Here is a 14,471-nt window from a genome sequence, read left to right as displayed (position 1 = left end):
ACAGTCAGTAAGACAAGCAGCGGTAGTAGTAGTATCTTTAATACAAATCCTGCACAGATAATAAAAAAGAACAATAAAATGCAGCCAATTAAACATCACAGTTAAATGAAAACTTTTCCAAGCAGAGTTAAAACTTAATGACATTCTGATTAGTTACTGCACTTTCCAGATATATCCCCAGAGCAGGGCAAACTTGGGGCTGACTTAGGGTATGTAAAAAGAAAAGTGCAGGTTTACGTTTAGCAAAGTTGTAAGATTTGAGAAGCCGTATAAAAAATGACAACTAAATGAATGATAAAATGTACAAAAAATACAAAATGTAAAATTGATTGGGAAGAAAACTCATCGCAAGGACAGGGCATGATGGATCTCGTGTCGCATAGATCTAAACGAAAGCTAAGAAGACAACAGACCGTACCCCAGTGAAAAATCTTCAGAAGTGATCTCTCCCATGAGACAGTGACCCAAGACAAATAAGTATTGTACCCTCAGGTGTCTGGAGCAAAACATAATCCCTGATGGACGGTTTAAAAAGTGATTCACCGTCTCGAAATGAAATGATTACCCCACTAAATCTCAGACCTTTTACACTGGAGGGATTAGTAAACAGGTCAGGTTTTCCCTCTAGGCTGGCAATAAGCTTAACATGCTGACACCATGGAACAGACTGGGTCTGGTCACATGCTAGACAGTCTAATAAAATCTTTCTATTAAAAGAAACATAGGAATTCACCCAAATTGACATCCAGAGAGGCACAGGAGCCAATAAAATAAAATCTGCCAAAGAGCCCAGCTCCTCAGGCATGAGATAGGTAGTGTAGTGTAGTTACTATATTCCCAATAGGCTCTGCGCATTGGAATAACATAAACTACAGTGTAGACGTAGGACTGAGGTTGACTAGGTCTCTATTGAATATGTTAGACTTAATTATGAAATGCCAGCTAGCTCAGAGGTCACTAGAAACATTCTCGAGTAAACAAGAAGGTGTTAACTTTCCTGAATAGACAAGAAGGGATTAGTTTCTGACAACTGCATAAACATGACAACTTTGCTCCCCCAGAATAAGGAGTATATCTCCAGAGTCGCGGAAACAATAGATAGCTATTTCACTCAGTCAATCGTGCATGCTTAGTTTCACCAGGAGTGCAGAGAAATAGAGAGACAGGTGTTTTCAATTAAAAGGGTATTTATTGAGCAGTCTACTTTATCATGCAAGAGAAGTGAATTGCCACAATTGCAATACTTGTCTTGAAGTAAAGTGCGTACAGTAAAATGAGTATTATGAAATAATACTGTAAAAGCATTTATATGGTTTCTAAGCCATAAGATACTTAAAATGGATAAAATACATACAGCAATAAAATAATGACTAAACGTACTCAACTGGTGTTTCTAAGATACGCCTACCCCAGTGTACCTAACCTAAGCCTAGTACAGGGAAGGAGTAGATGAGTTACAGTTTTTGCCAAGAATCTGAATCAAGAATTCTCTGTGGGTCTAATCAGCTCCGTACCTTGGTTATAGAATTAAGGAGGTCTTGTATCTCTTTCTCATTACTCGATCTCCCAGCAACCCGCGAAACACTGGAGCTGGATTTCTCGGCAAGAGAAAAGACAGCGTCTCTTTCAGTGCGTCAGCAGGGAGTGTCGGCTTCCTTCGGCACTCGCATCAGCAGGGCGTCGGGCAAGTAGATAGCCGATCTGCTCCAAACCACAGTGTGTTGCTTAAGACAGATGCTGGTATATTTATACCTGGAAGGTGCCGAGTTTGACGTAAGGTTGGACATAAGACGTCACTAAGAACTCGCAGTTCTTTCAGGACTCCAGGAGTTCTAGGACAAATCAATACAGAAGCAGGGGGAATTCCCTGGCTGCTGGAGGCTTGGTTCGTTTAAGAACACGTTGTGCTTTCTAGGAGTCTATGGGAGTAGCCTTGCCGTATTTGGACTGCATTGGCTATGTCTTAATATGGGTATGATTCTTATGCCTGTATAAGGGTATGATTTGATATAACCACATAAGGGCATGAAAATCGGAATATTTACTAGAGTTCTAGAATCATCTACAACAGTAGGACAGCTGTGATGAACAACCAGAAGTCTTCTGCTAAAACGATGTTCCTCTCCCTGAAGCTTCAGACTGTTTGGAGCCCGAGATATAGACACAGCGTCTTCGCCATATAACAAGGTGGATAAAGATGTAGCATTTACCTTGGGCAGATCATGGCCATGAGTAGCTAAAAATGGAATATGTCTGTTGATATATAATAAAAACAAAACAGGAGCCATCACACACACATGCCTAACTAGTTGGCAAGGGTTTGCACCATTGTCCAAATAGGGACCCTTCCTTCTAGTCAGCATTAGGGCGTTATACTCCTAAAATAACCCCTCTGCACCCCTTGGTAAATTGGCATGAGCAGTCAGGGTTATCTTAGAGGCTGTGTGTAAAGCATTGCACATAACCAACAGTAATACAGTAAATACACTACAAAAGGACACCACACCAGTTTTAGAAAAAAATCCAATGGTTTATTTACTTAAAACAAGACCAAAATGATAAAAATCCACCATACAGTACTTAAAAAGGTATACTTTGCAAGAATACTTGAAAAACACAGTTCGAATAAGTCGGTAGCTCCGTCTGGGGCTACCGCGATGCTGAAAACAACAGTGTTTAACAGTTCCAGCCACCACATCGGTACGGGCCAGGGAAAGTGTGAACAGACTCGGGAACAGTACCTTTCTCATTGTGGCTGACACGGTGGTGCGAGCCTGTCATGACAACTGTTGCGGTTGCGTTGCAAAATGGAAGTGGTGCAAGGTGCGGTGTCCTCTCGATGCGGTGCAGGCAGCAGCTTGTTGACGATCGTCCAGACGGCGTCGGTAAGACCAAGGCTCATGATGCAGGGCGACAGAGACGAAGTGATGCTGGTAGGTTCTTGTGCAGGCAACAGAGCCGGTTAGCTGGAGCTCGTGTCAGCCCAGACGGCTGTGTGGAACGAGGTGGTGCGTTGTGAAACTTACAGCGTTGCTCCCAGCTACGATGCAATCATGGGTGTCGAAGTCAGCAGCAGACAAGGATGGTGAAGTGAAGTGAGGCGATGCGGAGTGCGGTGCCCACAGGTCACGGTGCAAGCAGCAGCTCGGTGACGCCGGTCATTATCGTCGGTGAGACCAGTGTTACGGTGCGAGTTGCGGATGGTGCAGTCTGTGGTGCCGTCAGGACACAGAGCCAGCGACAGAGTCGGTTGCATTTCCCTTCTCTGTGGCAGCTGAAACAGCAATTCTTGAAGCTGTACCCATAGGTTGGTGAAGTCTTTGCAGTCCCTGAGACTTCAGAACAGGAGGCAAGCTCTATTTCAGACCCTTGGAGATATTCAATAAAGAAGTTACAGAAAGTTAATTCCAGTCCTTTCACTGCCCAAGACAGAAGCAGCCACTGTAGGCCAACACAGCAAAGCACTCAGCAAAGTGGTAGTTCCTCCTCACAGCTTCTCCAGCTCTTCTTCTTGGCAGTCTTCTTGCTCCAAAAGAGTTCTCCAAGGGCCTGAAATAGAGCTTGCCTCCTGTTCTGAAGCCTCAGGGACTGTAAAGACGGTACCAACCTCTAGGTAGATGAAGATAAAGGCACTGTTTGTTAGTCCCTAAACCAGGTCTGAAGCCATATTGGACTTTTGACAGAATGTTACCCGCATCACACCGGATTTGAATTCTGGAAAACCCTGCATGGCCAAGTACTTTCACAATTGAATCAAAGAATTATATTGGTCTACAGCAAGATGGATTCTGCCTATCACCCTTCTTAAATACAGATACTATTAACACCTTCCATGCTCATGACGAGCTGAGCTCGTCATGAGGCACGGTGCTCCGGTGCTCATGACGAGCTCAGCTCGTCATGAGCCGTGGAACTCTCGCATGCGGGGATAATTCCCCTGCTGTGCTGAGCGTTCCACGGGAACGGGTGCAGCTGTGACGAGCTCAGCTCGTCATGAGCACTGGAGCGCCGTGCCTCATGACGAGCTGAGCTCGTTATGAGCATGGGGGCGCTGTGCGCACCCCCCAGCACAGCGGGGGAATTACCCCCCGCAGCGTAGGGGTTAAGGCAGAGTAGCAAGAAGATGGATTTTTAGAAGTACATGATGCATTTAGCACATTGGTAATGAAGGTAGCTTCAAAAGTTCACATTAGACTGATAAAGGGCAAGTGGGACCTCATCACGGCCCAGGTTTTACCACTATGGCTCCCAGAAATAGCAAGAGCAATCTCATCTAGCTTGAATTGCATAGCCAAAGGGTATTTGAACTCAGTGCACCTGGAATTACGTCATTATGTGAGGCAGAATTAAACACATAAATAACACTACAATGCAGAACCAATTGGATCTCAGTGATGTTGGAGGCTAGGGATGGTTGACTGAATCTATAAGAACGATCCTTGTCAACAATTTAGCAAAAGATCCTAAGGTCACAGTTATTCAAAAAAGAAACCAGGGCTTCCCAAGCAGAATCTCTAAAAAATAATTTCCTGGTAGAAGTAAGGGCTTTTTTATATGCCATCCTACAGCTGACAAAAAGTTTCTTATTCCTGTGATAGGAATTCAATGCATTACATAGTGCCTTATTAGCTAGCCTACACGTTCTATCCAACCTGCTAGGATGGAAATCCCTGGCTTTACACATCAGTGAAAGCAAAAGGTCACTAATGCGTCACCCCAAGTCAACAAATGTATTAATAGTAAGCTTGCTAGATTTAGATCTGTGACCTACCTAAACGCAGGCATCAACCAAGTTAGGATAAGAACTCACAAGATAAACAAAAAGGCAAGGAATATGGGCCTCCATCCAGCATAACCTTAGCCATGAATCCCAAGATTTGACTTGCTGGGGATACTTGGCATGTGGTGAAAGAGCTCAACTAGGAATATCCCTAAAACCAAATAACTGGGTTAGGGTCACTAAAGGCACTAAACCCAATACCACCACCTTAACTACATTATTCAGCTTTCTAGATGCAAAAATATAATCAATAAAAGTGTCTTTGCCATGTCCTGTACAGGTAGCCATTTGGTTATCACAGGCACCTGTAATATCCAGAAAGTTGCATAGATCAAAATCAGAGAGAAGCTGAAATAGGGAACTAGCATCCGCGAAGGAAGTGGAAAATTCTGAACAGTTAGGGGGAAAATCAATACAGGTATCACTTGTGCCTATTTCTGCTTTAATATCGCCCACCAGGATAACAATGAAATGTAATTTCAATGGATTACAACAAGATCTGAGAACAATCAAAACATGGGGTAGCAAATCCAAGTTGCCTAGAGGAGACCCAGCCAGTGCCGTATTATAGAAATGAATCAAAAATACATACAAATGCCTGGAAAAAAAATACCCAGGAAATGTACATCCCAGAAAAAGGGGAAGAAATAGGTACCAAGGAAACCTTAAAAAGAGCCAATAGAGCACCACTGCCTCAGCCAGAAGAATATGGGGAGGCCAATTTGGAAAAGAAGGGAAAACCATCTAAGCTGATTGCATTCCTAGTCCACATTTCCTGCAGCAAAATTATGTCATAACGATTAATGAATTCAATAGGATGCTCATCCCCAATCTGGGGAGCAATTCAAAAGATATTCCAGATATTCATTTTTAACATTTTGACCCAGGCATTCATTGGGATACCCACTTCAACCAAAGACATAGAGCACAAGTCTAAAGAAGTCTGAAACACCAGTGGCCTGAGATCTAAGGTGACCTCAGCATTGTTTAGTCACTCGATGGAGGACGAGTTGGCTAAAACCTGGGACCGATTATGAATAGGAAGCTTAATCGCAGCAGGACCTTCAGGGATGGCTGTGCAACAAGCACTTGGATGTCATACAGGCAAATGTAAATAGCTATTGAAAAAGCCTAAAGGCAAAATCTTTGTGATATCAATACCATAGGTCTTGGTGGGGGCTGTTATAACAAGCTAATATCGAAAGCAGGCAATTTGCAAGCAATCACAACACAGTCCCCTTGAATCCCTTGGGCGGATCATAAGTCCAGGCCACACTCCTAGCAAAGAAGATATATCAATTAAGGCTATGTCAAAGTAGGTGTTCTGTGTCAGCCAGTGGCAAACCTTATTTTTAAGTTGTATGAAGGATTCTGGGATTCCTGGCACCAGCAAAGTTAGCCAGGACCACAGTATTGGGGCAAGCTTCAGGTGGTAAATTAAAGCAAGGGTGACAAGAATAATGATAGGCCTTGGTGATAGCCCCATGAGTATCACAATAGCAGGTCTGAATTTCTATTGGCCTCCTAGAAAGCATTGGAATATTGCACACACTAATATGGGAAGGGTTCCTGGGAATGCAAGGGTACCGGTAGGGTTTGAAGAGGTCATGGAGGGGAATGAGCTTCCTGGAGGGCAAATAAATGAACAGGCATAGGCACATTTGTTGTACTTAGATATGCTTGTTCAATGTTCTTTATAGAACCTCTATGTGTTTCCATAGTACTTGTGTATGGGGGGATTCTATGACTGTCAGTTGGTGCCTCTCATCTGTCGTGAGAGGAGCTGTGGCTCGTTGTTCCCACTAATAAATACCTAAGTCTTACCTGCTGTATCCGGTGGTGGTAGCCTGTGTCTGGAGGCACAACACCATTTTTGGCGACAGGCGGGCGAGCCACCTCTATGAATGTCAGTTGGTGCCTCTCATCTGTCGTGAGAGGAGCGGTGGCTCGTTGTTCCCACTAATAAATACCTAAGTCTTACCTGCTGTGTCCTGTGGTGGTATCCTGTGTCTGGGGGCACAACAACATTGAACTGGCGTAACGAAAATTGAGGGCGCCTCCCTGCACGGTTCGAAGAGGGGCCCCCTCCAGGCTCAATCAGGAGCTCTCTGGCCAGAGTGCAGTACCGAGCGGGCCCCCTGGAGCTTGAGCCCCCCCCCCCAGATTGCGGGGGCTGGGTTACGCCCCTGCAACATTGCTGGGCTCAGAAAGGGCAGAAGGCAAGGGACCGGCTCTTGTTGCCGGGGCAGAACCTCTTAAAAGGGGAGGCTCCATCCTATGGATAGAAAGGCCTGTCAGTTAACACAATATCAAACAAGTTGTCTTTAACAAAGCCTTCAATCGGTCTAAAACAGGCTCCAAAATAGAAGACATTACTGAATGTCATTTGTCCAATAAGAAGCCCAGTTATTAGGTGCATCCACCATGCTTAAAAAGTCAATTACCCTCAAGACCCACCTGAGGCACATTGCATCTCCTTGTAGGAGCCGCACTGGGGCAGCTTTCTTTTGGCATTTAGTAGAGAACCTAGGGGTTGACCAGAGGAAGAATCCAAAAATCTTGCTATGGGAGACAAAGCTTGCAGTTCGGTAACATCATAAACAGAAATCTTCTGTGGAACAAATATGTTAGCACTGCTTACAGAATCCAGCTGAGCAATGTATGATGGAATGTCTGAGTCCACAGAGAGATGACTTTATACCATAGCGATCTTCTTAGAATAGCACCACCAACTCTGGAAAGAAAGACGTCAGTGGGTGAAGGATTGGGCTCAGTGGAAACCTCCTTTCATGTGCCCATGCTTGATAACGAGGCTGCAGACACCAATCCTGTTGTAGAAGGTGAATCCAAGAAGGGGGAGCTAGCTGGCCTCGATTGGGTGCTGACGAGCTAAGATGTGTCTGCCCTTGGCCTAGGCTTTAAGTTGTGGTGGGCCTCACAGCGAGTTCAGGGGCCGCTATTTACAACGTGTGTAGATGGCTCCTTCCCCTCCTGCAGCAAGTCTGGATCCTGGTGAAATGGTTCCTGGGACCTGTAGTCCCGATAAAGTCCTCAGGTTGTCCCACGCAGTGGGGTCAGGGGCAACGCTTTCTAGAAAATGTAGATGGCTCTGCTCCCTCCTGCAGCAAGACTGGATCCTGGTGAAATGATTTTTGGGACCTGCAGTCCCTGTAGAGTCCTCCATTTGTCCCAGGCAGCCAGGCCAGGGGCAGCACTATATAGCGAATGTACATGGCCCGTCCCCTCCTGCAGCAAGACTGGATCCTAGTGAAATGGTTCCTGGGACTTGCAGTCCCTTCAAAGTCCTCCATGTGTCCCATGCAGCGCTTTCAGGGGCAACGCTTTATGGCACATGTAGGTGGCTCCACCCCCTCCGGCTACAAGACTGGATCCTGGTGAAATGGTTCCTGGGACTTGCAGTTCCTTCAAAGTCCTCCATGTGTCCCATGCAGCGCTTTCAGGGGCAACGCTTTATGGCGCATGTAGGTGGCTCCACCCCCTCCGGCTACAAGACTGGATCCTGGTGAAATGGTTCCTGGGACCTGCAGGTCCTTGTAAAGCCCTCTGTTTGACCCACTCAGTCGGGTAAGGCAGGGCAGCACTTTATAGCGAACGTAGAAGGCTCCTCCTCCCTCCTGCAGCACAGCTGGATTCTGGTGAAATGGTTAATGGGACCTGCAGTCCCTGTACAGTCCCCCATTTGCTCCGCACAGCTGTTGACTAAAAGTCAGAATTCCATATGTCAACAACTATATCTAAAATACATGATTGGTAATTGGTCAAGTGCAATGTCCACCATATAAGATACAGACACGTATGCACTTTAGAATTATACTATTTAAATTATTTCTAATAATAGATCTCACCCACAACAACATCTACGATCTTTCAAATTTATGAATATGTGGATAGGCTTGGAAAACAATGTCCCTTATTAAACCTTACAGCACTGTAATTTTTGTACATTTTGGAAAAGGAGAAAGACAACATAAATCCAAAGCCAAGTCAACGTAATTGAAATATTCAAGAAAATGTTACAGTGAAAGATTAATTTAATTCAACATGTTCAAACCATTCAAAGGAATAAAACTGATAGCTTAACGTGCCTTGTGCTGGATTTGTGTGAGGCCATATTACAGAATGTGGCACAGGAGAGGGCAGGGCCGTCACAAGAGGCTTGTTTTGCCTTTCCCCATTGGACATTATTATCCAATTACAAGGTGCTCCGTGCCTAATTTGAGCCGGTGGTTTCCAGTGCTCCACGCTGGCACTTAATTCTTAGCACCTGTGCTTGAGACAGTCTGCCAAATGGGGGCACTGTCTGCTAAATGTGGGTATGAGTGCAACAAGAGCTGTTTATTAACGTAATACACATTAACAATCACTAATACGTGCCACGCAAGCCGTTCCTATAGCTTTGGGCGCCTTGAATAGTATGAATTGTCACACTTGTAGGAGTGTGATGGTTAGTAGTTGTGTTGGTACTGCAATTAGCAGCGTTGGCAGAGGCAATGGATGGTGTAAGTTGCCATGTCCTCCTGACGAGGGTCCCGGCACTTACTGTTTTACAAATTAACCACTGTACTGTGGATTATATGCCAGTGAGGGATGCCACGAAAGTTTATGTTCCTGGTCCCAAAAAAACTTCTAACAACTAGCTATATAAGTCCAAGATGAGACTGTTAAGGCTAATCAGTTCACCTATGCTGTTTTACCAAATAGTACTTCCACTTTCTTTTTAATATTGTTTAGTGTATCTGTACAAAGTAGTTAATCTAATGAGACTATGGAGATTTTAAAAGAAGATATTAATGTAAATCAGCACTCAGAAGGAACTAAAACACAGATGACAAAAGAGGAGGAGCACATGCAGAACACAGACATAATGAGTGGGAAATGTAGATGCCATAAATAATGAGAGGCAGAGATAAAAAAGATAGAAAGGTTTGGCGATATCCCGAAAAAGTTTAAAAGAAAGGATTGTACAAGTAATATTGCAACATGGAAAAATGTATGCAAAATGAAGCCATTCCTCCGAGTTGATTTGTCATATTTGTGGTAACATTCATTTAGGCAAATTAGATCCATCAGGGCTGGTCCTATCACTGGCACCTCTTTATTGGATGCTATCTACATTTAGACTAAGGTCACAATTAATTTTGAGAAGGATTGAATTTTAACAATTGCAACAATCCCCTCAATGACAAGTGTCCTCTTATTGCACCAGAAGACCTTGCATTGTTTTTTTTTTACATTTCCAACTTTCACAGAATGTAAAGTCAGTTGTGGACACCAGCCTCACACCCCAGGAACATATTCCTAAAAACACAAAGATGGCCTGGTACCAGCTTTCTCTTCTAACACAAGTGAAAGCTCATAATAAAACAGTCTTTAGAACTGTTGTTCAAATCCTCATTCATCTGCATCTGGATGGTGATAACTCTGTGTGCCATGGCTTCCCAGACTCCACTCTGGGACCCCTGAATGGCATCCTACATGCCGCTGCACTTCTCATCCTGCGACTGAAGATATATGATCACATCACCTTGATCCTGATGGAACTCCATTGGCTCACCCGCCAGCCAGCATCATCTTTAAAACCTGCTGCATAATTTACCAAGCCATCATGACTGGTACCTCAGCTCACCTTGCAGACAAACTCACCATCTCTGGTTGTTCTCAACACTGCCAGAACACCATAAGACTACAAAAAAAGAAAAGGGTAGCTAAGAAAAAACAAAGCAGCAGACGTTTTCTACCTAGGCACCTTGCATCTGGAACATCCCTGTATCCATCAAAACCGGCCAAGTGCTGCAACAATTTAGGAAAATGTTGAAGACTCACTTCTTTCAAGAAAACAAAATCATAATGTGTCAACAATACACCTTTTCACACACAACCCAGCTACTTCTTTTATTACTCGTGGACTGTATGCTTGACTTTGACCCTGATCAGTTCACTGCTGCCTTTTGGCTAGGTTTGCTCCATTCCAATTTCTTACATATTTTCACTATACTAATTCACCACTAATCCTTTCTGGGTTTCGAAGTAGCGCGCTACTCGCCAAAAAAGTGCTCGAACACCCCTCAAGGGTAGCAGGCGCTATATAAATGCAAACCTTTTTCCCTCTTCTATCCCTACACTATCCTTCTCAATCTGACTAACACATCCTCCACCACTCAAATTACTTTCACATTTTCACTATACTAATTCACCACTTATCCTTTATGGGTTCCGGAGTAGCGTGCTACTTGTTGAAAAATATTTTTGGGGCCTTGTCAGGGGTAGTAAGCCCTATGTAAAAGCAATTACTTGTATTTATATTTGGAACCATGAATTTATTATATTTTTCTGTATGTCTTGTTTATTGTTACATATGATTAAAAATTTCAATAAAATATTTTGAACTGAAAAAAAATTACAATATAAATACCACATTCATACACATACATGTATACGTCAATTATAACATTGTACATGCCATGGGTTATTATCAAGTACTTCAATAATAGTTGTTATCATTTTTAGTACTTTACACAATAAATCAGGGGTCTAAACGCGCGTAATACTGTAGTGAATATAGTGACTGTTTACAAAATGAGCCCAAAAATGACCTCAAAAATTATCTAATTATCCAAATCCCCCATCAACAGCATTTATGCAGGAGCATGCCTGAGGGTTTAAACTCACAAGAAACCATCGATTTCTTGCTACCGAGAGAGTTTTTTTCATTTCACTGTGTATTCAAATTGAACAACAAGGGCATCGAAATGTTAATATGTTCTCGAAACTGCATGTGACAGCTAATAAAATGCCCTTTCAGTAAGACTTTAGCTCCTATTAAAATGCACCGTTCTCATCAATGTTTCAACACCACCTTAATAAGGTAAGACATAACATCAGACAAGTGCGAAGAGGAAGCATTGACAATACTTTCAAACTGCATGCCAGGCCTTTTTTTATACTTCTATTCATTTTTTTGTTTTTCTGCTTCTGAGATCACATTCATACCGCTGTATTGTTGTCTTTTTCAGCCCACTGTGTTTTTTGCGGAAGTTAGGACACCTTGTGTGTCTCTTTACAGCAGACATGCTAAAATAAAATTAGATGGGCTACAAGGTAGTGAAAAATACAAAGGGACGCTGATTCCTATGCCAGTGGTGTCAGAATCCTCTTTATTCTGAAAGTACTATTCATTCCCATGAGCCACTGCTACCTATTATCATAAATTATAATATGTGCCTGAAGTTCACATTCCCCACCAGCTCGAACAATGGAAAAAAATACGATTTGCAGAATACCCGCATTTCATCTTAAAAATATGATATAATATCCAAGTTTAACCATTAGTTTGAGCATTCAATAAATATGTATACTTTGCTTTTATAATTACATTTTTCAGGAAACGTCTGGATCTTAAATACAATAGCATGTGTGCATCTACAGACAAGAATAAAGCGCTGCACCATTATTGCTTCAATAAAAAAACAGACATTTAAATTTGTGTTTTTACTCATTGTAGATCAGGCACGCGCGAAACTGAATTTGATCGATATACTGGTTTGTCTACAAAGTTGTAGCTAATTAACGTCTTTAGTTGTTTATCGATCTGCTCTTCAGAATTTCAACACACATCACATACCTGTACAACACTAACACTCGCAATTTGAAATTGTATTAGAAACAACAAAAGCTGATTAAAAAGTAAAACATAGCCTGAAAATAATGAAGGGGGGTGTGCGTTTGGTGGTGGTGGGGCACAGAAAAAAAACATATTTGCACATATGGTGGGAATGTGGGAGAATTAATCCGTTCTGCAAGGTTTTACTTCAACACCTTGACCCCATTTTAGGACAGGACCGTGCCCCCGAATCTTTCTTTAGTGCTACTGAATATGAAAGGGGGTGCAGACACAGGGGGTAATCATGTAAAGAAGACTGACTGTCAACAATCACCTGTTTGGCGCAGGGACACGCATGGTCATAATTTACTAGAAGAAAAGAGAATTCCCAACACAGAGGGCCGATTCACAGAATTAACTTAAGACAAAATCCTATACTTACTACTTTTGGTATTCACAGAAGTTAGGATTTTGTCTTAAGTTTGTCTCAAGACAAATTTATGACAGACTTAAGACAGACTTAAGACAAACTTAAGTTAGGATTTTGTCTTAAGTCTGTCTTAAGACAAAATCCTAACTTCTGTGAATACCAAAAGTAGTAAGTTTAGGATTTTGTCTTAAGTTAGTTCTGTGAATCGGGCCCTATAGGTCTGGGTGCACAACTTATGGCAGACCATAGCCTTACAAAAACTTCACACATTCGAAATCTGAAATAAATGATAAAATATGGTTTCCCGGGATTTATCTAGCACAACTGCCTCCTTAACCATGAATCCTCCTAAAATTCGAGCTCTCGGGGTATTTGCAGATCTAACAGATTAAACATTACACATATTAAACAGTGCAGTATAATTGCTGTAGCGCGGATGTGTAAAGTTTTTAAGTGTCACGTATATCTTACAACTTGGTATCCCAAAAAACGAAAGTTTTACTTGATATAGCAACCCACAGAGAAATGTGTCACTACCAAAGCTTTGGGTGAATTTTGGCTTTTGATATAGGGGTCAAATGAAGAGCCCTGGAAACTAATGTCAGTGGGCCCAATTCACTAAACTAACTTAAGACAAAATCCTAAACTTACTACCATTTTAGTATTCACAGAAGGCACTTACTCATTTCGGTATTCACAGAAGTTAGACTCCTAAATGCCTTCTGTGAATACCCAAAGTCTTAAAGTTAGGGTTTTTTCTCAGTTTAGGAGTAGTAGAGTTAGGACTTCTAAACTGAGAAAAATCCTAACTTTAAGACTTTCGGTATTCACAGAAGGCATTTAGGACTCCTAACTTGTGAATACCGAAATGAGTAAGTGCCTTCTGTGAATACCAAAATGAGTAAGTGCCTTCTGTGAATACCAAATTGATAGTAAGTTTAGGATTTTGTCTTAGTTAGTTCTGTGAATCAGGCCCCACAAGAGCAGGACAAGCGCTCCTGTGCTCCGGCAGGGAAGAAGAAATCAGACATAGACTCCATTCTCATACAGTCAAAAGTATCTTACGAGCCATGTGGAACATCATGGTACATATATTTTAACTTTATCTCTAAAATAGTGGATGTAAGAGCCAGAAAATAGATTTCCCTCTGTTCTTTCCGTGGCTCCCAGATCCTGTTGAGATACCTCCATCTGTTCCTTCTGTGTGTAGATTACCAATTCACCATGTTTGACACACAACATTCTAGGTCAAAGTTTCAACAGGAATTTCTTTTCGGTAACGACATTGGCGCTGTTTTACGAAACATTACGAAACTGCACAAAAAAACATCTCATCCACCTCAGGCCCTTTCTGGAAAGTTTTGCCCTAATCCTTCGAGCAGAGCCCAAGAAAAAGGCGTGGTCCTGATAGGCTGATTTCCCATATTAGTTCCCAAAGGAAACTTTGCTCTCAGATACTGAACAATTGTTAAACACAATAACAATAAAATTTGGAAAAGTCAGAACTTTACTTCGAAAACTTGCTATTTTTTAATTGGTGTAAATCCGTTCAGCAGGTTTTCAAGAAATTAGCATTTAAAGAGGTTCTTGGTTTGGGCTTGAAGGGGTGAACATGTTATGAATATCTGTACAGTTGGCCC

The 14,471-nt window shown here is 42.4% G+C and overlaps 1 protein-coding gene across 1 annotated transcript in view; it reads right to left on the bottom strand.

Annotated features, from left to right (window-relative positions):
* Positions 1 to 14,471, bottom strand: part of DNER (delta/notch like EGF repeat containing) — a 1,176,744-nt gene that overhangs the window by 464,932 nt on the left and 697,341 nt on the right. The gene's annotated exons all lie outside the window — the stretch shown is intronic.

Source organism: Lissotriton vulgaris, chromosome 11 (assembly GCF_964263255.1).
Source record: "Lissotriton vulgaris chromosome 11, aLisVul1.2, whole genome shotgun sequence".
Taxonomy (NCBI): domain Eukaryota; kingdom Metazoa; phylum Chordata; class Amphibia; order Caudata; family Salamandridae; genus Lissotriton; species Lissotriton vulgaris.
This window is presented reverse-complemented; position numbering and strand designations above follow the sequence as displayed.